Source organism: Kogia breviceps, chromosome 5, assembly GCF_026419965.1.
Source record: "Kogia breviceps isolate mKogBre1 chromosome 5, mKogBre1 haplotype 1, whole genome shotgun sequence".
Classification (NCBI taxonomy): domain Eukaryota; kingdom Metazoa; phylum Chordata; class Mammalia; order Artiodactyla; family Physeteridae; genus Kogia; species Kogia breviceps.
The window spans coordinates 16,354,554-16,371,146 of NC_081314.1; the positions used below are offsets into that span (position 1 = coordinate 16,354,554).

Below are 16,593 nucleotides of genomic sequence, written 5' to 3' on the forward strand. Positions count from 1 at the left end.
CGGATTGGCAAGGGCCAATAAAAGTGATGAGAACGGCTCTTGGTCTTGGAGGATTGTTCAACGATGCGTGAATTGGTTGGAGACAGTGCACTTTTGTAAGTGTATCCTTGTTTAAGAGCATAAAGGATAAAATATAAGATTTTTGAATGCGTGATGTGGGGTGTTGGAGGGAGTGCACCTTTCCTGTTATGCAGGGAGTGGTTGGAAGTGGTCTCGGAAGGGATTCGGGAGGGTGAGAGTGTGACGTGGGTGCTGCTTGTCCCCAGCCACTTGCATGACAGACACTGCTCACTGACCATGGCAATCTCTCATGCCTGAGTCCTTCTCAGCACAGTCAGTTGGAATCAGTCTAGACTTGTAAGATCCAATGATTGTTGTCCCTGGCTCCAAACAGGGAGATGTTTGTACCCATTTGGTACAAAGATTCAAAGACCCCTCTTCCCTCCAAGGAAGCTTCATTCTAGTCTCCTGACACAGCTAGGTCATGGCACCAAAGCTACTAGAACCTCTCAGGATGGCATTAAGCTTTTAGAAGTGCAGTAGTTCCCCGTTATCCATGGGGGATACATCCCAAGACCCCCAGTGGATGCCTGAACCCGCAGAGAGTACCTAACCCTATATATACTATATTTTTTCCTATACATGCATACCTATGATAAAGTTTAATTTATAAATTAGATGCAGTAAGAGATTGTTGTTAAATAATAACTAATAACCAAATAGAATAATTATAACAGTATACTAATAAAAGTGGATTTATCATGCACTGTGGCAGTAACTTCTGCAATTTAAGGTATGATAGCAAAACTAGCACAAATTTCTTTTTCCTTCTTCACAATTTCACAGATAGGACAGTCATTCTAACCATAAGTCTTACCATAGATATGCAACCTCAGCATATTTTTTCTTTCCTTATGTCAAGAACTTTCACCTTTTCACTTAAAGGAAGCGCTTTAAGGCTTCTCCTTGGCATATCTGAGTTGCCTGCAACACTACTCTTCCCACTGGGGTCATTATTAAATAAAACAAGGGTTACTTGAGCACAAACACTGTGATAACATGACAGTGTATCTGATAACCAAGATGGCTACTAAGCGACTAATAGGTATCATATGCTGGACAAGAGGATGATTCACTTCCTGGATGAGACAGAGTAGGATGGAGTGGGGCAGAGTGGGATGGTATGAGATTTCATCACACTACACAGAATGGTGCACAATTTAAAACTTATGACTTTATTTCTGGAATTTTCCATTTAATAATTTTGGACCACAGTTGACTGGTGGTAACTGAAACCACAGAAAGGAAAACGGCAAATAAGGAGAGACTACTATAGCTATTAATATGTTTTGCTTCTTTTTGCAATGCATTTGCCCTAGAACTCAGACACAAGTCTATGCACACCAGATTAGAGGACAATCAAAAGTACACACTGCGTCCAGAATCATCCCTACTCATGCTTAAAGTAAACCTGTTCTTTGTCATTTTTCTTCTCTTGAGATAGGATTTTCTAGGACATACTTCATTCCTCATGCTCCTCAAGTCTACCAAACCCATTTGGCACAGTGGATATTTCTGTGGGAGCTGTACCCACTCAAGGTCTCTGATAAAGCCTGGCCTAGGTGTCCATGTTTCTTTTAATTAAGATACATTTGCTTTAAGTAGTAGTAAATCCCAACTGAAATTTGGTTATGCAATAAAAATGCTAACTATCCTACATTACAAAGAGTTCAGAGATGGAATGTCTGCAAATGAGGAGCAAAATTAGAGTTCTGTTTCCACTTTCCCTAGGCTTCTCTTCTGCTCTCCTTCATCTTCAGGCTGGTAGCAACCTAGCTTCAATGTTTCCAGTCATCACATATAATCATGGTTATGCTAGATGGAGGAAGAATGTGTGTGTGTGTGTGTGTGTGTGTGTGTGTGTGTGTGTGTGAGTGTGTGTGTTTGTGTATTTGGGGGATGGGTCTGTAGGTTTTGCTGTCTTCTCATTAGGAAGTGAAGAAATCTTTTTTTAGAATCCTCCAACAGACTTTCCTTTATAAATCACTAGTTAAAACTGGATCATATGCTCCATTCCCTAAACCAATCCCTGGGAAGGGGAATGTGCCACTATGATTGACTTAGACCAATCAAAATATATCCTTTGAGCTGGGGAAAGGGCCATAGGATGGAGGGTGGATATACTTCTTTAGCAAGAAAAAGTGATGGTAATAGGACAGATGTTGAGTGGCCAAGGCTACTACAGGGACAGAACTGATTGGATCAGAGGTGCACCCTTCACAGAGGATGACAAAATTTTCATTGGTTAGTGGTCAGTCAGATTTTCTCTCGTGAGAAGAATTTAACCTAAGAGAAACATAGGTTCTGCTTAGATTGTAGTAGATACTTTAACTAAAAGTTCATGCAGAGTTGGATCTGGGTGGGGCAACCATTTTTAGTTGAAGAGTAAGCAGCTGGCAGAGAGGCCCCAAATCATACAGTGGGTTTTCTGCTCTTTGCATACAAAAAGACTTGACCAGGATATCCATATATGCTTGCATCCCAGGTGGTTGAGCACAATGTAGATTTAGCTGGTCCCACTGCCTACTTAGAATGTGTTATCTTTGTACTTCTCAAACTAATGAAATAATTTCGGTGGGTAAAAAGCACTAAAGCTAAGATGATGCTTGCTCTTCAAGGCCCACCTGTTCTTAAGTGTCTGGATATAATCCTCAGTAGTATTGGCCTGGCAATACCCACGTGATAGAGTCAACAAGACCTCTATAGTTCCTAAGACCTGACCCTTTTTTTTTTGGGGGGGGGGGTTATGCGGACCTCTCACTGTTGTGGCCTCTCCCGTTGCGGAGCACAGGCTCCGGATGTGCAGGCTCAGCAGCCATGGCTCACAGGCCCAGACGCTCCGGGGCATGTGGGATCTTCCTGGACCAGGGCACGAACCCGTGTGCCCTGCATCGGTAGGCGGACTCTCAACCACTGCGCCACCAGGGAAGCCCCAAGACCTGACCCTTTTCCACTGGGAGAATTCTGTGTGGCTCACACAGTCACATTGTGTTTCCTGAGCACAGTGACAGCTGGAATGGCCAGTAACTTCTATGCTGGTCCCTGGAAAGACTTCATCTTGCCCTTACTTTGGAATGATAGTTTAGCTGGTTGTAAAATTCTAGGTTGACAACTGTTTTTCCTCTGAACTTTTTTTTTTTTTTTTTTTTTTTTTTTTTTTTGTGATACGCGGGCCTCTCACTGTTGTGGCCTCTCCCGTTGTGGAGCACAGGCTCCGGACATGCAGACTCAGTGGCCACGGCTCACGGGCCCAGTCGCTCCGCGGCACGTGGGATCCTCCTGGACCGGGGCACGAACCCGCGTCCCCTGCATCGGCAGGCGTACTCTCAACCACTGCGCCACCGGGGAAGCCCTTTCCTCTGAACTTTGAAGATATGATTACAAAGTCTTCTGGTATTTTTTGGTACTGATGTCAGTCTCATTGCCATGGATTTATAATAAATAATTTTTTCTTTACTTATTTTAAGATGTTCTTCTTATTCCTGTTATTCTGCATTTTCATGACTATGTCCCTAAGTATAGCTTAATTCTCCTCAGGAGGCAGTGTGCTTTTCATACCAGAGAATATGTCTTTCTCCAGTTCTAGAGACATTTCCTCTCCTCCAGGTTGACTAATCTTTTCTCTTGGATCCATATTAAGTGAATGTTAAAGCTCCTCATCTTATGTGTCATGTCTCTAAAATCTTTTTTAGGCATTACATCTCTTTGTCTTCTTGTACTGAGTCATTTCCTTTACTCATTCTTCTGAGATACCATGCTATATCTAGTCCATTATTTAACCTGACTATGATTCTTACATCAATGACTATATTTTAAATTTCCAGCATTTCTATTTGGTTCATTTAAAAATACCACCTGGGCTTCCCTGGTGGCGCAGTGGTTGAGAATCCGCCTGCCGATGCAGGGGACACGGGTTCGTGCCCCGGTCTGGGAAGATCCCACATACCGCGGAGCGGCTGGGCCCGTGATCCATGGCTGCTGAGCCTGTGCATCCGGAGCCTGCGCTCCACAAAGGGAGAGGCCACAACAGTGAGAGGCCTGTGTACCACAAAAAAAAGAAAAAAAAATACCACCTGTTCGTTTTTCCCAATTCTTTTTTTTGGGGACACATTTAAAGCGTCCTTATTTTACAGCCTCATATTTTTCTATTAGCTGTAGATCTTGATTTTTGATTTATCTTGGTTTTCAAATCTGGTGACGTTCTCATCATGATTTATTTCCTCACATGCTTTATAATTTTTAAGAGTGAGCTTAATTTTAGTGAAAGATGTTTTAGTGAGGGAAGCTTGTGTATGCTGGGATGTGGATGCATCCATATGGAGTACCTGCTCTGGGACTTTATAGTTTCAGTTATTTCAGGCTATTATCTTTCTTTCTTTCTTCCTTCCTTCCTTTTTCTTTCCTTCCTTCCTTCTTTCTTTCCTTCCTTCCTTCCTTCTTTCTTTCTTTCTTTCTTTCTTTCTTTCTTTCTTTCTTTCTTTCTTTCTTTCTTTCTTTCTTTCTTTCTTTCTTTCTTTCTTTCTTTCTTTCTTTCTTTCTCTCTCTCTCTCTTTCTTTCTTTCTTCCTCTCTCTCTCTACCTTCCTCCCTCCCTTCCTTCATTCCTCCCTCCCTTCCTTCATTCCTCCCTCCCTTCCTTCCTTCCTTCCTTCCTTCCTTTCTCCCTCCCTTCCTCCCTTCCTTCCTTCCTTTCATAATTTTAAAAATATTTTGCTACATGGTTTATAAATATTTTATTTCAATGGCAAATTTTCTACATGTTTGTGTAAAATAGACATCCAGTACATGTTTGTTCAATAAGTGAATACAAGTGAATCTTGAAAGTATATTATATGCATGAAACCCATTTGGGGAAGAATAAATTAAGTGCCAATTCTCCTGTTCATAGAAAGAAGAGCTAGCTTCCATTTAGGAAAGAGAATGTTAAAGTGTTGCACATCCTCTCCAAGTGTAGGCTCCCCTTGTTTAGCCTATTTTTGGAGTTTCCATTCCATAGCAACATGAAATCAGGGTAGAGCAGGGGAACCAGAGGGCATCCAGCTATTGGGTTTCTCAATAGTATCTTTACACTCTTTGTCTCATCCTCCTCTGTGAACCATACTCCTCAGTGACTGCTCTGAGGTTAAACTGTCAGCAGCAGGGGCTATAATAATTCCCTTGAGGGTGTCTAACTTAAAAATGTTCTATACCAGATATGCTGAACCACTGTTCCAGAACCACATTGGGACACCTTGCCTCTCTCCTGCCTCACAGTGACTTTCTTCTCTCCATGTATAACCCCTCCCTTTATACCTTTGGAGACAGACTTTGTCCTCTCTTGTTGCCAAAGCCTTAACGTTGTGTGCCAGGATCTAAGTGTCAGTCTCATAGACATCTGCAATCTTTCTCCCAGATCCTCCTGCAAACAGATCTCCCTTGTGGTAGATGTTCTGTTGTGAGAATACCTCAATGGATATATAGGCTCCACTCAGCTCCACTTCTCCTGCCCTCTCCTCTCCCATCCCTACATTTCCCCTAGGGTCCTATTTTCTTCTATATATGCACAAAAAGTGGTGATTTTTTCCTTTCAAAATTGTCTGAAATTTTACATCCCTAAAGGACTTGCTGTGGGATTGGCACACTTGCTGCAGCAAAAAGGTTAAAAGAAGGAATTTAATGTGCTCCTTTCCCATTCCCTCTGGTGGGTAGGTGGTGTATTCACCTGGGATGGACACTAGTGGAGAGAGGGCTGAGGGTGAGGGGGCTCAAGTTCCCGCCCTTAGCCTGGGGAGGGGAAAGAGAGGGAGAGCCCACTGGTGACATAGGCAAGCATGTCCTACTCATTTTTTTTTTCACAGCAGCCTCAGTGACAGCTTTACCTCTCTCTTGTCCTTTCTTCCTTGCCCTCCTCCACAGCAAAAGAGGAACCAAAAGGAGAGTGTATTAGAGAGAGAACCATTACTTTAAACATAATTAATTCTAGGGCTTTCTTACAGCAGGGTTTCTCAAATTTTAACAAGCATAAGAATCACCTGAGGATCTTATTAAAATGCAGATTCTGATTCAATAGGTCTGGGATGGGCATCAAGAGTCTGCATTTCTAACAAGCTCCCAGGTAATACTGTTATGGAACCAAACTTGGGTCTGCTTGCCCATGCTCAGTAAAGTCAGTGTACTGACTCCAGCTTGTAGTGAAGGAAAGTGCAGTGTTTATTGCAGGGCGCCAAGCAAGGAGTCCAGGGCAGCTAGTGCTCAAATCACCTGAACTCCCTGATGGGTTCAGCAAAGCATTTTAAAAGGCCAGTTGAGGGAGGGGAGTCCCAGGGTATGTGATCAGCAGTTTGTGCACAATTCTCTGATTGAGTGATTGATGGTGAGGTAACAGGGCAAGGTCACAGGAGTTAACATTATCAATCCTTAGGTACCAGTAGGTCAGGGGGCTATATGCTTATGGTCATCAAGTAGTTAACTTTTTCCGTTTGGTGGTGGTTTTAGCATCTGTAAAACAACTCAGGAAATGTGCATCAGATACTACTATCTAGGTACTTCAGAGAAGAGCTAAAGCTAAAGGATATGGGGGAGGGGTCTTTCCTGGGAAGGTCTTACAAGGTCCTGCTCAGTTACAATACCAAAACTGCTGGTCTATGGACCATACTTTGAGTATTAAGGTATTACAGTTCAGACGTATAGCCAGGTGCTAACATCAGGGGGAGGGAGCCTGGGGGCTGAGCCAGGATGTGATGTGGGATTTTTTGCTGTAGTTCCTGGTCTCTACCGCAATGGGGGCAATACCAATGGAGGCATAGAAGGAATGAGAGGGTATGAAATTGTAAGTTTGGGGGCTCTCTCTTGGCAATGAAACTGTACTTTTACATAATTCATAAATCAGTCTTTACCTGGGTGTGATTTCAAAGAGGGAAAAGTCCACACTGAGAAGGAGAAATATCTATGTGACTACTATGTGCTATGAAATTTTATTTTATTTTTTTTGCTCATGTTTTCACACATTTGGGCCAGCCTTAAGAAGCAGTACAATTGCATCAGTTAGGAATACATCCAACTTCTAGTAACAGAAAATCCAGTGACGGTGGGGTTTATTGGTTTCACATAATGGGAAGTCTGAACCATTGGGTAGTGGAATGTTGTCTCAGACCTCATCTTCTATATGCCTCCAGAACTTTGTTCTCAACTCTGGCTGAATGACCTGGGGAATTAAAAAAAAAAATCATGTTGTCCAGAGCACAGCCCAGACCAATTAGATCAGAATTTCCAGGGTCAGGACCCAGGCATCAGTATTTACAAAATCTCACCATACGAATCTAATGGGTGAGACCCTCCACTCCTGGCCTTGCTGCTGCACAGCTTTCTCTAACACTTTACATCATGTTCTTAACAACTCTCAGCTGCTGGCATTGGTTCAGTACCAGACAGTGTTACAGCCAGCATATCTGAGTCTCTTGGCCTATCCAGCTTGGTTCCCAGATGCTTGATGCAGCCTCAGTCGCTACATTCTAGACAAGAAGGAGGAGGAAGGGGGAAAGGCAGGGCTCAGATTGCCACTCACATCTTATTGGCTAGAATTGTGTCAGGTGTCTTCTGCTAGGACAGAGGTGGCTGGAAAAGTGACTACTTCACCTTTTCCAGCCTCTGTAGTAGAAGTAGACAAGAGCAATGTGGGTTGGGAATAGCTATGAGGTAAGAGATAGGTATTGGGTTTTTTTAAGGGTTGATTGTTATTGCAAACATAAAAATTACATGCCCGTTATAGAAAACCTGGAAAAAATGGAATAGAAGAAAATATACTTACCCTGGTCTCAGCACTTCAAAACAAGAACAGTCAATAGTTTGATGCATTTCCTTCCAGATTCTTACATGTTTTCCCTATGATTAAATTATATTGCATTTACAATGATGAATTTTACTTTTTCTTGTAACATGAAAGGATGAGAATTTCTCCATATGTTATGATGATTTCTTAAACATCATTTTATTGTTTGCATTATATTTCACTGTGTACTGCATCATAGTTTAACTTTTTCCTTGCTGTTAAGATTAAGGTTTTTGTTTTCCCTTTTCCAGTTTTACAGAATTAAAAACAATGCTGCACTGAACTTCTTCATGCCCAAAGTCTTCCCCCTGCTTTGTTCCTATCTATCTATCTATCTGTCTATCTATCTATCTATCTATCTATCTATCTATCTATCTATCTATCTATCATCTATCATCTATTTTGGTGGGAGAGAGGAGGAGGTAAAGAAAAAAAAATTTGGTTTCTACTTCAAAGAACGTTCCCAAAGAGTGGTGATTCATTTACATTATACATCCTCATGGATGAACACTGTTCTCCTGGTTTTCATGACAGTTTGAATTCAAGATAATGTGTGTAATGTTTTTCTGAAGTCCAGTGTATTCATTTGGACCTATGTGGGGTGTTTCTTGTGTTCTTGATCTCATATGAAAGGAGGGGGAAAGGGTAAGCTGGGACGAAGTGAGACAGTGGCATGGACATATATACACTACCAAGTGTAAAATAGATAGCTAGTGGGAAGCAGCCACATAGCACAGGGAGATCAGCTCGGTGCTTTGTGACCACCTAGAGGGGTGGGATAGGGAGGGTGGGAGGAGACGTAAGAGGGAGGAGGTATGGGGATATATTTATATGTACAGCTGATTCACTTTGTTATACAGCAGAAACTAACACACCATTATAAAGCAGTTATACTCCAATAAAGATGTGAAACAAAACAAAACAAAAAACCAGAAAGATACATGTACCCCTGTGTTGATAGCAGCACTGTTCACAATAGCCAAAACATGGAAACAACCTAAATGTCCATTGACAGATGAATGGATAAAGATGTGGTACATATATACAATGGAATACTACCCAGTCATAAAAAAGAACAAAATAAAGCCATTTGCAGCAACATGGATGCCACATGTTGGAGATTATCATACTAAGTGAAGTAAGTCAGAGAGAGACAAATATCATATGATATCACTTATGTGGAAACTAAAATAAGGCACAAATGCACCTATCTACAAAACAGAAGCAGACTCATAGACAAATTTAAAAATCATAAATACAACTTGTGTTTGATTTGGGTCTGGGCTGATTACCAAGCAACCATTCAGCAACAATGGTCTCAAATATTTAAACACCCTGTGAAATTGCAATTAATTTAGCAACTGTTGATTTGAAGAACTGTGCAACCAACAAGGGAATGAGGGGAGAATTTTAAGTCTGGATGCCAAGTTCAGAGCAAAATATTAATAGTCTCCTGCTCACATCTGCCATATCTGTAAATATAATAGAGGGAGAGGATAATAAGAATTATATGAATAATGTTAAATAAAAAGTGCAAATAAAGCCGGAAACTTTTTCCATTAAATTTGCCGCTTATTCAAGTTCAATAAAATGGTTGTAAGGAAAATAACAATTTAAGGCAGAAGGCTAGTTACATTGTTGCTATTCAGAACTTCTTATGGGCTGAAGAATACCTATCAACTCCCCTGCTTTAAACTTACTTATTTGCCTTAAAACATGTTATTTTGTAACTTGAACATCTATGTTATGCCTTGAAAAGTCCAAGAAGAAAGTAAAATCATACTGAAAGCCAGCAACTGCATCAATACATCTAGACAGATGTTTGCTGGTGGTTTTTGGTAACAAACCCTTTCTCCTCACATTGCACAGATATTCTTTTTAGAGGCACAGCCCTGGCAGTAATGAGAACGTGCGTTGGTGCACAGAAATGTTACAAATTCTGCAAGTGGAGAACTTATTCCCTCCTTAGGGGCTGAATTTTGCTTTTTTTAGAAGGTAAAGTTTTGTTTTTGTTCAGCTTTCTCCCAACAATTTCACTAGTATTTCTTGCACATGGAAAGACATATCTCTGGTGTGATAATGCTATCAAAGGTACTAACAAATGCCTTCAGCGGATGGTTCCCTGAGCCACAGAACAAGCTTTATTTAAGAGTCAGGATGATTTCCTTTGGGCAGATTCCCAGGAAGGGACCACTGGGTCACAGAGAATGAACCCGGTAGTGACTTGGAGTATGTTGCCGGAGAGGCCAGAAGGGTCATTCCAATGCCAGCTCTCCAGTGAACCCTTCACTGGCTTCTCTCTGCCCCGCTGGCTGTGCCCCTTTGCAGATGGATGGGGCCGGTGTGGCTGCACAAGGGCTGGTGGTGGGAGGGCTCTGCCAGCCCTCAGGAGAAGACACAGTCACATACACCCGCCCATTCTGATGCCCCAGCCCCATCCCTCAAAATACTTGTTGGGCATTTTTCTTTCTCTCATTCTCTCTTATTATGACTTAACTCCTAAGACTTGGGCAAACACTCCCAGTATCATAAGGGGGGGCTAGCTGGGTGGCCTATGCCCTATTATGGTATATTATTCACCCTTCAGCCAGACTCCATCCTCCTTACCAGAGCCATTGCCATGGCAACTGTCCTCCTTTGGGCAATAAGTATGGGCAGCAAAGTCCTACATGATTAATATATTTGATATTTTACCTTTCAAAAAATTCTTTGGGGAAATTCAAGTCGGATTGTTGAACAAAATAAATAAGCTTTTTATTGATAACAAGGGCTAAGGGTGGCAGCTTTGATAACAGGAAAAGCCTGGACTGGTCACAAACCTGAGACCAGAGTGAGCAGGTCACATCCAGCTCCACTTCAGACAAGAAAGGATTGGAAAAACTCTTGATTGATGGAAACTGACTCAGAACCCAGAGTTCTGGGGAGCTCTACCATAAGATTAGTGCTGAGATGAAATGTGTCTCAGCCCAAACCCAATCTCAGTGACCTTTGGGTGGCTTTTGGCTGTCACCACTGGAGGGGTCAGGGATTTCACCTACAGAGAGTGCCCTTTGGGGACCCTGGGCCTTCCCTGACCCTGTGGCATCACACCACAGGTCTCCTCAGCCTTAAAAATGCGCCCATGTCACACAGCACAGTGAGAGTTTTGCTGAGCCTGAATGTGTCAGATCAGAGGGAACAGCTAGCCTGATGTCCTCCTCCATCCCCACCATCTTCTGTCCAACATTTACAATAGATTTGCTCTTTTTTGACATTTTGTTTAAAATTAGAGAATTAAAGATTGAAATTTTACAGTATGTTGTTTTAAGTATTATGCTTCTTGGCTTCATAGGCAAATGCATTTTCCTTTAAAGCAGACTTATTCCTCCCTCCCTCCCTCTCTCCCTTCCTTCCTTCCCTCCTTTGTCTGTATTTATGTATGTATTTTGCCTCAGTGGGATTCACTCTGGCATAGTGGAAAGAGAGTGAGGTGTGGAGCCAGACAAATCTTGGTTGGAGTCCATACTTTCCTATTAGCTATGTAGCTTTGGCATAGGGTGACCAGATGTCCTAATTTGCTGAGGACTGAGGGGTTTCCTGGAAGACAAGGCTTTCAGTGCTAAACTCAGGACAGTTTATCACAAACCAGGACAGTTAATCACCTTACTTAGGCAAGACACTTAACCTCTCTGAGCCTTGGTGTCTTCATATGTGAAATGAGGATAATAATACTTGTCTCTTGAGTTATTTTGAGGACTGGAGCTAGTGTACAAAAAGGGCCTGAAGCTATGTCTGAGATCTACTAGATCTCAGTAGATGACACTGATAGTAGTATTAATATTAGTAATTTTCTATATATTTTTTAAGGCTCGAAGAGATCTTTCATCATCATTCAGTTCTGCCATCGATGCTTTTCTCTTAATTTCTAATGTCTGTTCAGGAAAAGGGAGTTTGGTTTGTTTTCTTCACTTTTATGTAGGCCTAGGTTTCTAAAACTTTACTTTCCCAGTTAGAAAAAGGCTACTAAATTTTGCCTAACATCTCTGAGTGGAGTCTAAGGGTAACACACTAACTGAGGTTCAGATTATCTTTTAGAAACCCTGAGAAAGTCATTGAGGCCCCTAAAGTCTTCCTCTTTAGATACAAGACATATGGCTTTTACCAAGCTCCTTCTTTTCCAGATGCAGGTCTGATGTGTTTCAGGTATTGAAGGCTTGGGAACTGATGGTCTGCTCTGGATACTTCCCTACACAGGAGAGTGGAGGTCCAGGCCACCTGCCAACATTAGATCACCTGCCTCACAGCAAGCTTGTCCTTGCTCTTTTGAGTTGGCCCTTTTGTCCAGAAAAAGGCGTTGGGAACCAGGGAGGCCAATGGGGAGGAAACGTGTGGCCTTGGGGAGAAAGTAAGAGGTTAAACCTGCATATGGACTCCCAACACTTGTTCTAGCTCCCCCCACTCTTTTCTGGTCCTTGCCCACTATCGGGATATGGGCCTCTGTCTCCCATCTTCAAGTTTGAATAGAGGTGATGAAATGGAGAAATGAATGCCAAAGTGTCTCCAAAGGGGAAAAACTGAAACAACTCAGTACAGGTCCAGTTTCTGGGCTCATAAGCATTTCATTTTATTGGTTCGGAATAAACAGAGAGCTCTATTCAGCCACGACTTATCAGCTTCCTCCCTCCAAGCTGTCTGAGATGGTCTGGTCTCCAGGTAACAGGCTGCACTTGCCATATGGACTTCCTGCTTGGATGTTATTATTATTTTTAAATTGTGGTTAAAAAAACCCCACATAACATAAAATTTACCATATTAACTATTTTTAAGTGTATAGTTAAGTATATTCATATTGTGCCATTTCTGGATGTTATTTTCAAGTTTTTGATCCTCCATAAGTTCTTAGTTTTGTTTTTTTCCTCTGGATAGGAAATGAAGATATTCTCATTGAAGAAAATTTGGAAAGTACTGAGAAGTATAAATAAAGAAAAAGAATCATTATATCACTATTAAAAACAACCACTTTAAAATATTTTGGAATATATTTCTTTCCAGGGCATTTTTCAATGCACTATTTAAAAGAAATAATATTTTAAAAAATCTTAAGAATTTAATGGCTGTGTATTAATTTACATGAATAAACTATTATTTATTTAAGTCTTCCTCTAGCTGGATTTTAGGATGATGCAGTTTCACTACTCAAAACAATTGATATATATCTTTGGGCATAAATATTTATGATTATTTCCTTAGAGGATGTGAAAAAAAAAGAATTGCTGGATTAAAGAACAAATATTTTTAGCCTTTTTCATATTAGGTTTTACATTATCTTTACATTTCCTCCCCAAATCTAAGTTAAAAGATAAGACAAAATATGATATTTTCTATAGAAGGGACTTGTACGTTCCTCATCTCCAGGCAGGTCCCAACTCTCCCTGGAAGGTTCTCCCAGGAAGAAATCTCTGATTTCTCTTAGCAATCCTATAGTAGGGGTGGCTAAGGGTTTTCATCTTATTTGATCATTAGGTCGTAGCTGCCTTTAGTACTGAGTATTGTGGTGGTATGCATACTGAAAACCATCACTGTTAGACCCTTTTGTCTGTATCTAAATTAAATACTTTTGCTCCAGAATAGGATTTGAATACTTTTGAAGAACTTTAGTGACATTTTGTCTCCACGATATAGTGTCTTGCACTAAATACTAAACCCAAAGGAAACTCTGTTTATCCCTACTCCTAATTCCTCTTTTACTCATTTCATATTAATTTGGGCTATTCTGAAGAAAATAACCCCTTTCTTTCCTCAGGGTGGATTGGGAAGCATGATAAATCAGCCTGGCTTCAGCTGGATGAATGCAATAGTTCAAAAGCAGCTCCGAGGTGTATGCAAACGCCTGAGAACTGAAAAATCAAAGAAACTGTGGACGCTGCTGAAGACCCAGAGATACAGCTGACTGAGCCTGTGTGAGTATCGGTGAGTGTATGTTTGCTGGTGTGTGGTTCCTGACAAGTATCTGGGAGCTTTGGGCCACTCAGACTGGTCACAGGATGGAGGTTGATGAGGAGACATCAGGGTTGTTGGGGGATTAGAGGTAAGATATATAAAGCACTAAATGCAGTACTGATGATCCCAAGGACTCAATAAGGAAACAAACTAATGAAAACATGTTGGTGAGTCATTGTGATTGATCCTTGAAGGTCACATAACTGGTTGGCCATGGAGTTGGGACCATAAGTTCAGGTTTCCCCAAAGACTGGATTCCAAGTCCAGTGCTCTCTCCAATGAAATGCTCCAACTCTGAGATGCCAGGCACTTTGGCAAAAATTGTAGTCAGTTCAGTGTGGTTGACCCCATATAATATCTGTGGTGGCAGGATGGGGCTGAATATTACCCAAGAAAAAAGTTAAAAGAATTGGGCATCCCATGGATACATTGATTTAATCCTCTTTCTTTTGGACCTCGACATGAATGACAGCAAAACACTAGCCCACTTCTCGGGATTCCCCAGGGATTTTTATGGATAACAGTGAAGAGTCATATTTTGAGCTTGTACATTATGACTTGCACATACTGTCTTTGCACAGAGTCTTCAAAATGTCCTTAATCTTAGTTTTCTACTATCCAGTTTGGTAATCCCACTTGTTTAAAATTGAATGTGAAGGTTTTTTGTTTTTTGCCACTTTTTTTTAGGTTGTAATTATCAGTTTCCTGTGAGAACCAAAGAAGTCTCCCAGATCTTCCCTCTCTGTACTGTAAATACGGTGCTATTTGGTAAATGGTCAGAGAGGTTCAGAGGTTGTGCCTCTGAAGTTTTTCTTGGAGTTCAGTTTCAACCAAAGGGGTAAAAAAGTAAAATCAAGGCAAAGCAGTGAGGGTGTGATTGCTAAGGACTCTGGGTCCTTAGGATATAGTCTTTGTGGTATATGACAAATCTCCACTTTTTTAAAACAAGATTTATTTATTTTATTTATTTTTGGCCACATCGGGTCTTAGTTGTGGTGCACGGGCTCTTCATTATGGTATGCGGGCTTCTTTCTAGTGTGGCACAGGATTTTCTCTTCTTTAGTTGTGGCCCGCAGGCTCCAGGGTACGTGGGCTCTGTAGTTTGCAGCACGGGGGCCGTCGTCCAGACGCGCGAGCTCAGTAGTTGTGGCACGTGGGCTTAGTTGCCCCACAACATGTGGGATCTTACTTCCCTGACCAGGGATCGAACCCACGTCCCCTGCATTGTAAGGAGGATTCTTTACCGCTGTACCACCAGGGAAGTCCCCATCTCCATGTTTTGACTGTGGGACCCAGGCTTGGCCAAGCTAAATACCACTGCTCTGGCTATAGGAAGAGGTGATGGATGGATACCTGGATAGGAATAGATTCATGACTCAAATAGTCCAATGAGTTTTATCAGGATTTTTTTCTCCTACAGATATCAGGAAAGAGATACCTCCTTTTTGGCAAGTTTCCCTAGCTGAAAGATGGCCTATGCCTGGAAATATAAGCAGTCATCACTGCTAGCCTGTGGGAACAACCTGCCTGAGAAGCACACCAACTGAGAGGAAAGCAGAACTGAGATGTGAGCAGAAAAAGGTAGAGTCTTTGTTTTTTTTGTTTGTTTGTTTGTTTTTTGTGGTACGCGGGCCTCTCACCGCCGTGGCCTCTCCCATTGCGGAGCACAGGCTCCGGATGCGCAGGCTCAGCGGCCATGGCTCACGGGCCCCGCCGCTCCGCGGCATGTGGGATCCTCCCGGACCTGGGCACGAACCCGGGCACGAACCTGTGTCCCCTACCTCGGCAGGCGGACCCTTAACCACTACGCCACCAGGGAAGCCCAAAAGGTAGAGTCTTGAGCATATTCCTTGATCCTTCTGTGCCTGAAACCAATCCTGGCCTCATATGCTAGCCACACAAGCCAAGGCCCTGTTTGTCTTAAAGTTGTGCAAGTCAGGTGTTTTCACTTAAATAGATCCTTTACTCACATTATTCCATTAGCCTCATTATCCCTATTCTGTAGATAAGGAAACTGAGATTCTGAAAGGTTAAGTGTTTTGTTCAAGCTAACACAGCTGGGAAATGCTGCCACCTGGATTTGAGATTGGGATGTTCTGCTTCTATAGCTCATGCTGTTTCTATAGCCTGATGCAGCCTCAGTGAGTAAGGCTAATTGAGCTGGTCAAGCCAGACCTTGATGTCATCAAGGGGACAGGCATTGACTCTCTTGTTTTACTAGCTCATGGGCTTACCAATGACATTAGACACTTCAGGCTGCACACTCAGGGTCAGACAGGCTAAACTTGGTTTTTGGATCCCACGCTGCATGCCTGGCAGCTCTGGGAATCCCTTTTTTTTTTTTTTTTTTTTATGCGGTACGTGGGCCTCTCACTGTTGTGGCCTCTCCCGTTGCAGAGCACAGGCTCCGGACGCGCAGGCTCAGCGGCCATGGCTCACGGGCCCAGCCGCTCCGCGGCATGTGGGATCTTCCCGGACCGGGGCACGAACCCGTGTCCCCCGCATCGGCAGGCGGACTCTCAACCGCTGCGCCACCAGGGAAGCCCTGGGAATCCGTTATTATTCAGGCTTCCCAAGTTGCAGAAACTACTAACTGGACTGGATCAGACCTGGCTGGCCTCCAGGCAGCCAGGCTGTTGCTGAGAAGACAGAGATTCTGCAAACACAAACACCCCAGGGAGATGTACTCAGCTTTGAGGTGCTGAGACTCCCACCTCCACATTGTGAAGCTAAGGAAAAAAGAGCAGA

At 42.4% G+C, this 16,593-nt stretch overlaps 1 long non-coding RNA gene across 2 annotated transcripts in view; it reads left to right on the forward strand.

The window, feature by feature from the left end:
- Window positions 1–16,593, forward strand: part of LOC136794224 (uncharacterized) — a 28,554-nt gene that overhangs the window by 5,135 nt on the left and 6,826 nt on the right. For both annotated transcript variants that reach the window (XR_010840623.1, XR_010840624.1), the window contains 2 exons: window positions 13,649–13,805; window positions 15,266–15,426. This is a non-coding gene — a long non-coding RNA (uncharacterized lncRNA). The remainder of the gene's footprint in view (window positions 1–13,648; window positions 13,806–15,265; window positions 15,427–16,593) is intronic.